Source organism: Aethalodelphis obliquidens, unplaced genomic scaffold (assembly GCF_003676395.1).
Source record: "Aethalodelphis obliquidens isolate GAN/ISIS:26980383/991018 unplaced genomic scaffold, ASM367639v1 scaffold154, whole genome shotgun sequence".
Taxonomy (NCBI): domain Eukaryota; kingdom Metazoa; phylum Chordata; class Mammalia; order Artiodactyla; family Delphinidae; genus Aethalodelphis; species Aethalodelphis obliquidens.
The window spans coordinates 90,094-101,413 of record NW_020838098.1 but is presented as its reverse complement, the minus strand read 5'-3'; positions in this window follow the sequence as shown (position 1 = coordinate 101,413).

The following is an 11,320-nucleotide window of genomic DNA, read 5'->3' as shown; positions in this document are numbered from 1 at the left end:
ACTAAATCAAAATGAAGTGCATATATATATATCTCATAATTGATTTTAATAACTAACAAGGGTAATTAGAGTGGCTAATTCTCATAGGCTAATAATTACTCTGCTGGAATGTAAGTATAAGCTGAATTAAAATTCTTAACACACCTTAAAAATGTTTTGCCTCATCTATTGGTATTTGTGCTATTTTTCACCAATTCTTGATGCATTTTAATCTATATTTTGACATGACTAAAAACTAGACTTAACCCTCTTGCTAAGTATGTCTAAAAAGGAAGCCACTGCCCCTCAACTCTGCTCAGTGGAAGTAAAAAAAAAAAAATAAAGTCCTAGGCTCATAAAAGACAGAAGCCTAACTCTATCCATATATTAACACATGGAATACAGGGAATTGTTGGAATGCCTAATATTGAGCTGTCCCTGCTTGTTATCCATCTCAGAAGGGGCCACAGTCAGATGGTGAATGACAGAGCTTGGGGTGGACTGACTGTGGCTCACAGCCAGGAAAACGTCTTCCTGAACCCAGGTGAGAAGGCTGAGCTTCAGTTCGTTTACTTCTTCATCTTCACTCTTCTCAAACTGAAATCTGTTTTAAATATTGAAGAATTTTCAAAACATGACTAAGACTTCAACATCACCGAGATTTTCCTGAATGAAGAATGAACCACTTTATATACAGTCAACTCCTTATTTGGAGGGACAAAACCTGAGGTAATGCCCAATACTAGAAAATCCAAAAATAATGTTTGCCTTGCTTAAGAATATGTTTTTCTAGTATTTAAAATTAAGTACCTTATACTCTGAGATCTTTAGATTTGAAGAGAACATTTCAAGAAACTGACTACAGAAGAAAAACTAACTGCCCCAGGTCCTACACTAATAAACCCCAGGAGTGTTTCATTGTTACCACTTACCAGCATTCAAACCAGGCTCCAGCAGATATTTAGGCCTCAGTTGAATGGATCCTTTCCTAAGCATCTCATATCAAAATGAGTAATTAGTTTGGGAGATGATTTCTTTGCTGCTAATGCCTTCCTCCTGTAGCATTCAGACACTGGAGGAGGGCTACTTCACGCGGCAACTCACAATGGCTACTTCCTGCCTTTCAGCTCAAGCAGCAGATCCTCAGCGGGCACTGAAGAAGCTGAGGCACTAGTCTGATCTTCCTATTCAACCAGCTCTCCCTGGACTCAGTCTCTCCACTGCATTCAGCCCCACACAGGAGCACTCCTGCCTCGGGTTCTCACTGACACTCTTCTGCCCACCACACCCAACATTCTCAATCCTTCTCTGGCAATCCTAAACCTCTCTCTTTTTCAAAGTTCAAGGTAATTTATTTATGCCCTTCATGAAATCTTCTCTAAATGACTTAGAGCTATCCTTCTCACAATCTTTTAAAACATGAAACTACATTCTCAGTTGCCTCACGCTTTCTAGTTTGCCTTAAATCTGTCCTCTAAACTTTCAAGTCTGTGAAGTGAAATAACCCATGTACATGCTCTTTGAAAAATTACTAAGCATTATACAGACAGCTCCCAAATCATACACAGGTAGGAAATATATTCATTTATTAAATATATTGCATATAATGACATTTAAGAAACATATTATTTGTTATATTCAGTTATTGGCTCATTATTCCCATTAATTTAGAAATAAATGTTCCCAGGAGACAAAGTAGTGCAGTAATTAAGAACATGGGCTTGGAGGGGGGAAGCTTCAGAGCCACGGAGGACAGCGCAGCAACAGGGGTGCGGAGGGCAAAGTGGAGAGATTCCCTCACGGAGGATGGGTGCCGGCCAGCACTCACCAGCCTGCGAGGCTTGTCTGCTCACCCACCAGGGTAGGTGGGGGCTGGGAGCTGAGGCTCCAGCTTCGGAGGTCGGATCTCAGGGAGAGGACTGGGGTTGGCTGCATGAACACAGCCTGAAGGGGGCTAGTGCACCACAGCTAGGCGGGAGTGTGTCCGGGGACAAGGTCTGGAGCTGCCGAAGAGGCAAGAGACTTTTTCTTGCCTCTTTATTTCACGGTGCACGAGGAGAGGGGATTATGAGCGCCACCTAAAGGAGCTCCAGAGATGGGCACAAGCCACAGCTATCAGCGAGGAACCCAGAGATGCGCATGAAATGCTAAGGCTGCTCCTGCAGCCACCAAGAAGCCTGTGTGCAAGCACAGGTCACTATCCACACCTCCCCTCCCAGGAGCCTGTGTAGCCCACCACTCTCAGGGTCCCGTGATCCAGGGACAACTTCCCGGGAGAACACACAGCATGTCTCAGGCTGGTGCAATGTCATGACGGCCTCTGCCGCCACAGGCTCGGACTGCATTCCGCACCCCGCCCTCCCTCCCTGCCCACCAGCCCCCACTCCCCAGCTTGAGTGAGCCATAGCCCCCTAATAAGCTACTCCTTTAACCCCATCTGGTCTGAGCGGGAACAGATGACCTCAGGCGACCTACATGCAGAGGTGGGGCCAAATCCAAAGCTGAACCCCAGGGGCTGTGCGAATAAAGAAGAGAAAGGGAAACCTCTCCCAGCAGCCTCAGGAGTAGCAGATTAAATCTCCACACTCAAATCGATGTACCCTGCATCTGTGGAATACCTGAATAGACAATGAATCATCCCAAATTGCGGTGGTGGACTTTCGGAGCAAGGATATATATATATTTTTTGCCTTATTCTCATTTTGTGAGTGTGCATGTGTATGCTTCTGTGTGTGATTTTGTCTGTATAGCTTTGCTTTTACCATCTGTCCTAGGGTTCTGTCTGTCCATTTTTTTTAGTATAGTTTTTAGCACTTGTTACCATTGGTGGATTTGTTTTATGCTTTGGTTGCGCTCTTCTTTCTTTCTTTCCTTTTTTTAAATTAATTTTTAATAATTATTTTTTGTTTTTATCTTAACAACTTTATTATATTTTTTCTTTCTTTCTTTCTTTTCTTTCTTTCTTTGTTTCTGTCTTTGCTTCTCTCTCTCTCTCTCTCCCTCCCTCCCCCCCTCTCTCTTTCTTTCTTTCTTTTCTTCTCCCTTTTCTTCTTAGCCGTGTGGATGACAGGGTCTAGGTGCTCCGGCCAGGTGGCAGGCCTGTGGCTCTGATGTGGGAAATCTGAGTTCAGGACATTGGTCCACCAGAGACCTCCCAGATCGACGTAATATCAAACGGTGAAAATCTCCCAGAGATCTCCATCTCAAGGCCAAGACCCAGCTCCACTGAATGACCAGCAACCTACAGTGCTGGACACCCCATGACAAACAACTAGCAAGACAGGAACAAAATACCACCCAAAAGCAGAGAGGCTGCCTAAAGTCATAATCAGATCACAGACCCCCCAAAAAACACCACCAGAGGTGGAACTGCCCACCAGAAAGACAAGATCCAGCCTCATCCACCAGAACACAGGTACTAGTCCCCTCCACCAGGATGCCTACACAACCCACTGAACCAATCTTAACCACTGGGGGCAGACACCACGGACAATGGGAACTACGAACTGGTAGCCTGTGAAAAGGAGACCCCAAACACAGTAATTTAAACAAAATGAGAAGACAAAGAACCACACAGCAGATGAAGGAGCAAGATAAAAACTCATCAGACCAAACAAATGAAGAGGAAATAGGAAGTCTACCTGAAAAAGAATTCAGAGTAATGATAGTAAAGATGATCAAAAATCTTGGAAATAGAAAGGAGAAAACAGAAGAAACGTTTGACAAGGAACTAGAAGAACTAAAGAGCAAACAAGCAATGATGAAAACACAATAAATGAAATTAAAAATTCTCTATAAGGGATCAATAGCAGAATAAATGAGGCAGAAGAACAGATAAGTGACATGGAAGACAAAATGGTGGAAATAAGACTGCAGAACAGAATAAAGAAAAAAGAATGAAAAGAATTGAGGACAGTCTCAGAGACCTCTGGGACAACATTAAACACACCAACATTCGAATTATAGGGGTCCCAGAAGAAGAAGAGAGAAAGAAAGGGACTGAGAAAATACTTGAAGAGATTATAGTTGAAAATTTCCCTAATATGGGAAAGGAAATAGTAAATCAAGTCCAGGAAGCACAGAGATTCCCATAAAGGATAAATCCAAGGAGAAACACGCCACAACACATATTAATCAAACAATCAACAATTAAATAGAAAGAAAAAATATTGAAGGCAGCAAGGGAAAAACAACAAATAGCACACAAAGGAATCCCTATAAGGTTAACAGCTGATCTTTCAGCAGAAACTCGGCAAGCCAGAAGGGAGTGGCAGGACATATTTAAAGTGAGGAAAGGGAAAATCCTACAACCAAGATTACTCTACCCAGCAAGGATTTCATTCATATTTGATGGAGAAATTAAAACCTTTACAGATAAGCAAAAGCTGAGAGAGTTCAGCACCACCAAACCAGCTTTACAACAAATGCTAAAGGAACTTCTCTGGGCAGGAAACACAAGAGAAGGAAAAGACCTACAATGACAAACCCAAAACAATCAAGAAAATGGGAATAGGAACATACATATCGATAATTACCTTAAATGTAAATGGACTAAACGCTCTCACCAAAAGACATAGACTGGCTGAATGGATACAAAAACAAGACCAGTATATATGCTGTCTACAAGAGACCACTTCAGACCTAGGGACACATACAGACTGAAAGCGAGGGGATGGAAAAAGATATTCCATGCAAATGGAAACCAAAAGAAAGCTGGAGTAGCAATTCTCATATCAGACAAAATAGACTTTGAAACAAAGACTATTACAAGGGACAAAGAAGGACACTACATAATGATCAAGGGATCGATCCAAGAAGAAGGTATAACAATTGTAAATATTCATGCACCCAACATAGGAGAACCTCAATACATAAGGCAAATACTAACAGCCATAAAAGGGGAAATCGACACGATCATAGTAGGGGACGTTAACAACCCACTTTCACCAATGGAAAGAACATCCAAAATGAAAATAAATAAGGAAACACAAGCTTTAAATGACGCATTAAACAAGATGGACTTAACTGATATTTATTGGACATTCCATCTAAAAACAACAGATTACACTTCCTTGTCAACTCCTCATGGAACATTCTCCCAGACAGATCATATGTTGTGTCACAAAACAAGCCTTGGTAAATTTAAGAAAACTGAAATTGTATCAAGTATCTTATCCGACCACAATGCTATGAGACTGGATATCAATTACAGGAGAAAATCTGTAAGAAATGCAAACACAGGGAGGCGAAACAACACACTACTTAATAACCAAGAGATCACTGAAGAAATCAAAGTGGAAATCAAAACTACCTAGAAACAAATGACAACGAAAGCAAAACGACCCAAAACCTATGGGATGCAGCAAAAGCAGTTCTAAGAGGGAAGATTATAGCACTACAATCCTACCTTAAGAAACAAGAAACATCTCAAACAAACAACCTAACCTTACACCTAAAGCAATTAGAGAAAGAAGAATAAAAAACCCCAAAGTTAGCAGAAGGAAAGAAATCATAAAGAACAGATCAGAAATAAATGGAAAAAAATGAAGAAAACGATAGCAAAGATCAATGAAACTAAAAGCTGATTCTTTGAGAAGATAAACAAAATTGATAAAACGTTAGCCAGACTCATCACGAAAAAAAGGGAGAAGACTCAAATCAATAGAATTAGAAATGAAAAAGGAGAGGTAACAACTGACACTGCAGAAACACAAAAGATCATGAGAGATTACTACAAGCAACTCTATGCCAATAAAATGGACAACCTGGAAGAAATGGACAAATTCTTAGAAATGCACAACCTGCCAAGACTGAATCAGGAAGAATTAGAAAATATGAACAGACCAATCACAAGCACTGAAATTGAAACTGTGATTTAAAATCTTCCAACAAACAAAAGCCCAGGACCAGATGGCTTCGCAGGCAAATTCTATCAAACATTTAGAGAAGAGGTAACACCTATCCTTCTCAAACTCTTCCAAAATATAGCAGAGGGAGGAACACTCCCAAATTCCTTCTACGAGGCCACCATCACCTTGATACCAAAACCAGACAAGGATGTCACAAAGAAAGAAAACTACATGCCAATATCACTGATGAACATAGATGCAAAAATCCTCAACAAAATGCTAGCAAACAGAATCCAACAACACATTAAAAGGCTCATACACCATGATCAAGTGGGGTTTATTCCAGGAATGCAAGGATTCTTCAATATATGCAAATCTATCAATGTGATAAACCATAGTAACAAATTGAAGGAGAAAAACCATATGATCATCTCAATAGATGCAGAGAAAGCTTTTGACAAAATTCAACACCCATTTATGATAAAAAACCCTGCAGCAAGCAGGCATAGAGGGAATTTTCCTCAACATAATAAAGGCCATATATGACAAGCCCACAGCAAACATCATCCTCAATGGTGAAAAACTGAAAGCATTTCCACTAAAATCAGGAACAAGACAAGGTTGCCCACTCTCACCACTCTTATTCAACGTAGTTTTGGAAGTTTTAGCCACAGCAATCAGAGAAGAAAAGGAAATAAAAGGAATCCAAATCGGAAAAGAAGAAGTAAAGCTGTCACTGTTTGCAGTTGACATGATCCTATACATAGAGAATCCTAAAGATGCTACCAGAAAACTAGTAGAGCTAATCAATGAATTTGGTAAAGTGGCAGGATACAAAATTAATGCACAGAAATCTCTGGCATTCCTATATACTAATGATGAAAAATCTGAAAGTAAAATCAAGAAAACACTCCCATTTACCATTGCAACAAAAAGAAAAAATATCTAGGAATAAACCTACCTAAGGAGACAAAAGACCTGTATGCAGAAAATTATAAGACGCTGATGAAAGAAATTAAAGATGATACAAATAGATGGAGAGATATACCATGTTCTTGGATTGGAAGAATCAACATTGTGAAAATGACTCTACTACCCAAAGCAATCTATAGATTCAATGCAATCCCTATCAAACTACCACTGGCATTTTTCACAGAACCAGAACAAAAAATTTCGCAATTTGTATGGAAACACAAAAGACCCCGAATAGCCAAAGCAATCTTGAGAACGAAAAAAGGAGCTGGAGGAATCAGGCTCCCTGACTTCAGACTATACTACAAAGCTACAGTAATCAAGACAGTATGGTACTGGCACAAAAACAGAAAGATAGATCAATGGAACAGGATAGAAAGCCCAGAGATAAACCCATGCACATATGGACACCTTATCTTTGATAAAGGTGGCAGGAATGTACCGTGGAGAAAGGACAGCCTCTTCAATAAGTGGTGCTGGGAAAACTGGACAGCTACATGTAAAAGTATGAGATTAGATCACTCCCTAACACCATACACAAAAGTAAGCTCAAAATGGATTAAAGACCTATATGTAAGGCCAGAAACTATCAAACTCTTAGAGGAAAACATAGGCAGAACACTCTATGACATAAATCACAGCAAGATCCTTTCTGACCCACCTCCTAGAGGAATGGAAATAAAAACAAAAATAAACAAATGGGACCTAATGAAACTTCAAAGCTTTTGTACAGCAAAGGAAACCATAAACAAGACCAAAAGACAAGCCTCAGAATGGGAGAAAATATTTGCAAATGAAGCAACTGACCAAGGATTAATCTCCAAAATTTACAAGAAGCTCATGCAGCTCAATAACAAAAAAACAAACAACCCAATTCAAAAATGGGCAGAAGACCTAAATAGACATTTCTCCAAAGAAGATATACAGACTGCCAACAAACACATGAAAGAATGCTCAACATCATTAATCATTAGAGAAATGCAAATCAAAACTACAATGAGATATCATCTCACACCAGTCAGAATGGCCATCATCAAAAAATCTAGAAACAATAAATGCTGGAGAGGGTGTGGAGAAAAGGGAACACTCTTGCACTGCTGGTGGGAATGTGAATTGGTTCAGCCACTATGGAGAACAGTATGGAGGTTCCTTAAAAACTACAAATAGAACTACCATATGACCCAGCAATCCCACTACTGGGCATATACCCTGAGAAAACCAAAATTCAAAAAGAGTCATGTACCAAAATGTTCATTGCAGCTCTATTTACAATAGCCCGGAGATGGAAACAACCTAAAGTGCCCATCATCGGATGGATGCATAAAGAAGATGTGGCACATATATACAATGGAATATTACTCAGCCATAATAAGAAACGAAATTGAGCTATTTGTAATGAGGTGGATAGACCTAGAGTCTGTGATACAGAGTGAAGTAAGTCAGAAAGAGAAAGACAAATACCGTATGCTAACACATATATATGGAATTTAAGAAAGAAAAATGTCATGAAGAACCTAGGGGTAAGACAGGAATAAAGATGTAGACCTACCAGAGAACGGACTTGAGGATATGGGGAGGGCGAAGGGTGAGCTGCAACAGGGCGAGAGAGAGTCATGGACATATACACACTAACAAACGTATTAAGGTAGATAGTTAGTGGGAAGCAGCCGCATGGCACAGGGATATTGGCTCGGTGCTTTGTGACAGCCTGGAGGGGTGGGATAGGGAGGGTGGGAGGGAGGGAGATGCAAGAGGGAAGACCTATGGGAACATATGTATATGTATAACTGATTCACCTTGTTAATAAGCAGAAACTAACACACCATTGTAAAGCAATTATACCCCAATAAAGATGTTAAAAAAAAAAAAGAAATGGAAAAGGAGAAGTAACAACTGACACTGCAGGTATACAAAGGATCATGAGAGATTACTACAAGCAACTCTATGCCAATAAAATGGACAACCTGGAAGAAATGGACAAATTCGTAGAAATGCACAACCTTCCAAAACTGAACCAGGAAGAAATAGATTATATGAACAGTCCCATCATAAGCACTCAAAACTGTGATTAAAAATCTTCCAAGAAACAAAAGCCCAGGACCAGATGGCTTCACAGGCGAATCCTATCAACCGTTTAGAGAAGAGCTAACACCTATCCTTCTCAAACTCTTCCAAAATATAGCAGAGGGAGGAACACTCTGAAACTCTTTCTACGAGGCCACCATCACCCTTATATCAAAACCAGACAAATATGTCACAAAGAAAGAAAACTACAGGCCAATAACCCTGATGAACATAGATTCAAAAATCCTCAACAAAATACTAACAAACAGAATCCAACAGCACATTAAAATGATCATGCAATATGATCAAGTGGGGTTTACTCCAGGAATGCAAGGATTCGTCAATATACGCAAATCAATCAGTGGGATACCCCATATTAACAAACTGAAGGAGAAACACCATATGATCATCTCATAGATGCAGAGAAAGCTTTTGACAAAATTCAACACCCACTTATGATACAAAACCTCCAGAAATCAGGCACAGAGGGAACTCACCTCAAGATAATAAAGGCCATATATGACAAGCCCACAGCCAACATCGTCCTCAATGGTGAAAAACTGAAACCTTTTCCGCTAAGATCAACAACAAGATAATGTTGCCCACACTCACCAGGATTATTCAAAATAGTTTTGGAAGTTTTAGCCACAGCAATTGGAGAAGAAAAAGAAATAAAAGGAATCCAAGTTGGGAAAGAAGAAGTAAAGCTGTCTCTGTTTGCAGATGACATGATACTATACAGAGAGAATCCTAAAGATGCTACCAGAAAACTACTAGAGCTAATCAATGAATTTGGTAAATGAGAAAGATACAAAATTAATGCACAGATATCTCTTGCATTCCTATACACTGAGGATGAATAATCTGAAAGTGAAATTAAGAAAACACTCCCATTTACCATTGCAACAAAAACAATAAAATATCCAGGAATAAACCTACCTAAGGAGACAAAAGACCTGTATGTAGAAAATTATAAGACACTGATGAAAAAAATTAAAGATGGTACAAATAGATGGAGAGATATACCATGTTCTTGGATTGGAAGAACCAACATTGTGAAATGACTATACTACTCAAAGCAATCTACAGATTCAATGTAATCCCCATCAAACTACCAATGGCATTTTTCACAGCACTAGAACAAAAAATTTCACAATTTGTATGGAAACACAAAAAACCCCGAACAGCCAAAGCAATCTTGAGAACGATAAACGGAGCTGGAGGAATCAGGCTCCCAGTTTTCAGACTATACTACAAAGCTACAGTAATCAAGAGAGTATGGTACTGGCACAAAAACAGAAATATAGACAATGGAACAGGATAGAAAGTCCAGAGATAAACCCACGCACATATGGTCACCTTATCTTTGATACAGGAGGCAACAATATATAGTGGAGAAAAGAGAGCCTCTTCAATAAGTGCTGCTGGGAAAACTGGACAGCTACATGTAAAAGAATGAAATTAGAACATTCCCTAACACCATACGTACAAAAAAACTCAAAATGGATTAAAGACCTAAATGGAAGGCCAGACACTATCAAACTCTTAGAGGAAAACATAGGCAGAACACACTATGACCTAAATCACAGCAAGATCCTTTTTGACCCACCTCGTAGAGGAGTGGAAATAAAAACAAAAATAAATAAATGGGACCTAATGGAACTTAAAAACTTTTGCACAGCAAAGGAAACCATAAACAAGAGCAAAAGACAACCCTCAGAATATGAGAAAGTATTTGCAAATGAAGCAACTGACATAGGATTAATCTCCAAAATTTACAAGCAGCTCATGCAGCTCAATAACAAGAAAAAAACAACCCAATCCAAAAATGCGTAGAAGACCTACATAGACATTTCTCCAAAGAAGATACACAGATTGCCAACAAATACATGAAAGAATGCTCAACATCATTAATCATTAGAGAAATGCAAATCAAAACCACAATGAGGTATCGCCTCACACCAGTCAGAATGGCCATCATCAAAAAATCTACGAACAATAAATGCTGGAGAGGGTGTGGAGAAAATGGAACCCTCTTGCACTGTTGGTGGGAATATAAATTGATACAGCCACTATGGACAACAGTATGGAGGTCCTTTCAAAAACTAAAAATAGAACTGCCATACGACCCAGCAATGCCACTACTGGGCATATACCCTGAGAAAACCATAATTCAAGAAGAGTCATGTACCATAATGTTCATTGCAGCTGTATTTACAATAGCCAGGACAGAAATGGAAGCAATCTAAGTGTCCATCGACAGATGAATGGATAGAGAAGATGTGGCACATATATACAATGGAATATTACTCAGCCATAAAAAGGAACGAAATTGTGTTATACGTAGTGAGGTGGATGGACCTAGAGTCTGTCATACAGAGTGAAGTAAGTCATAAAGAGAAAAGCAAGTACCGAATGCTAACACATATATATGGAATCTAAAAAAAATGATCATG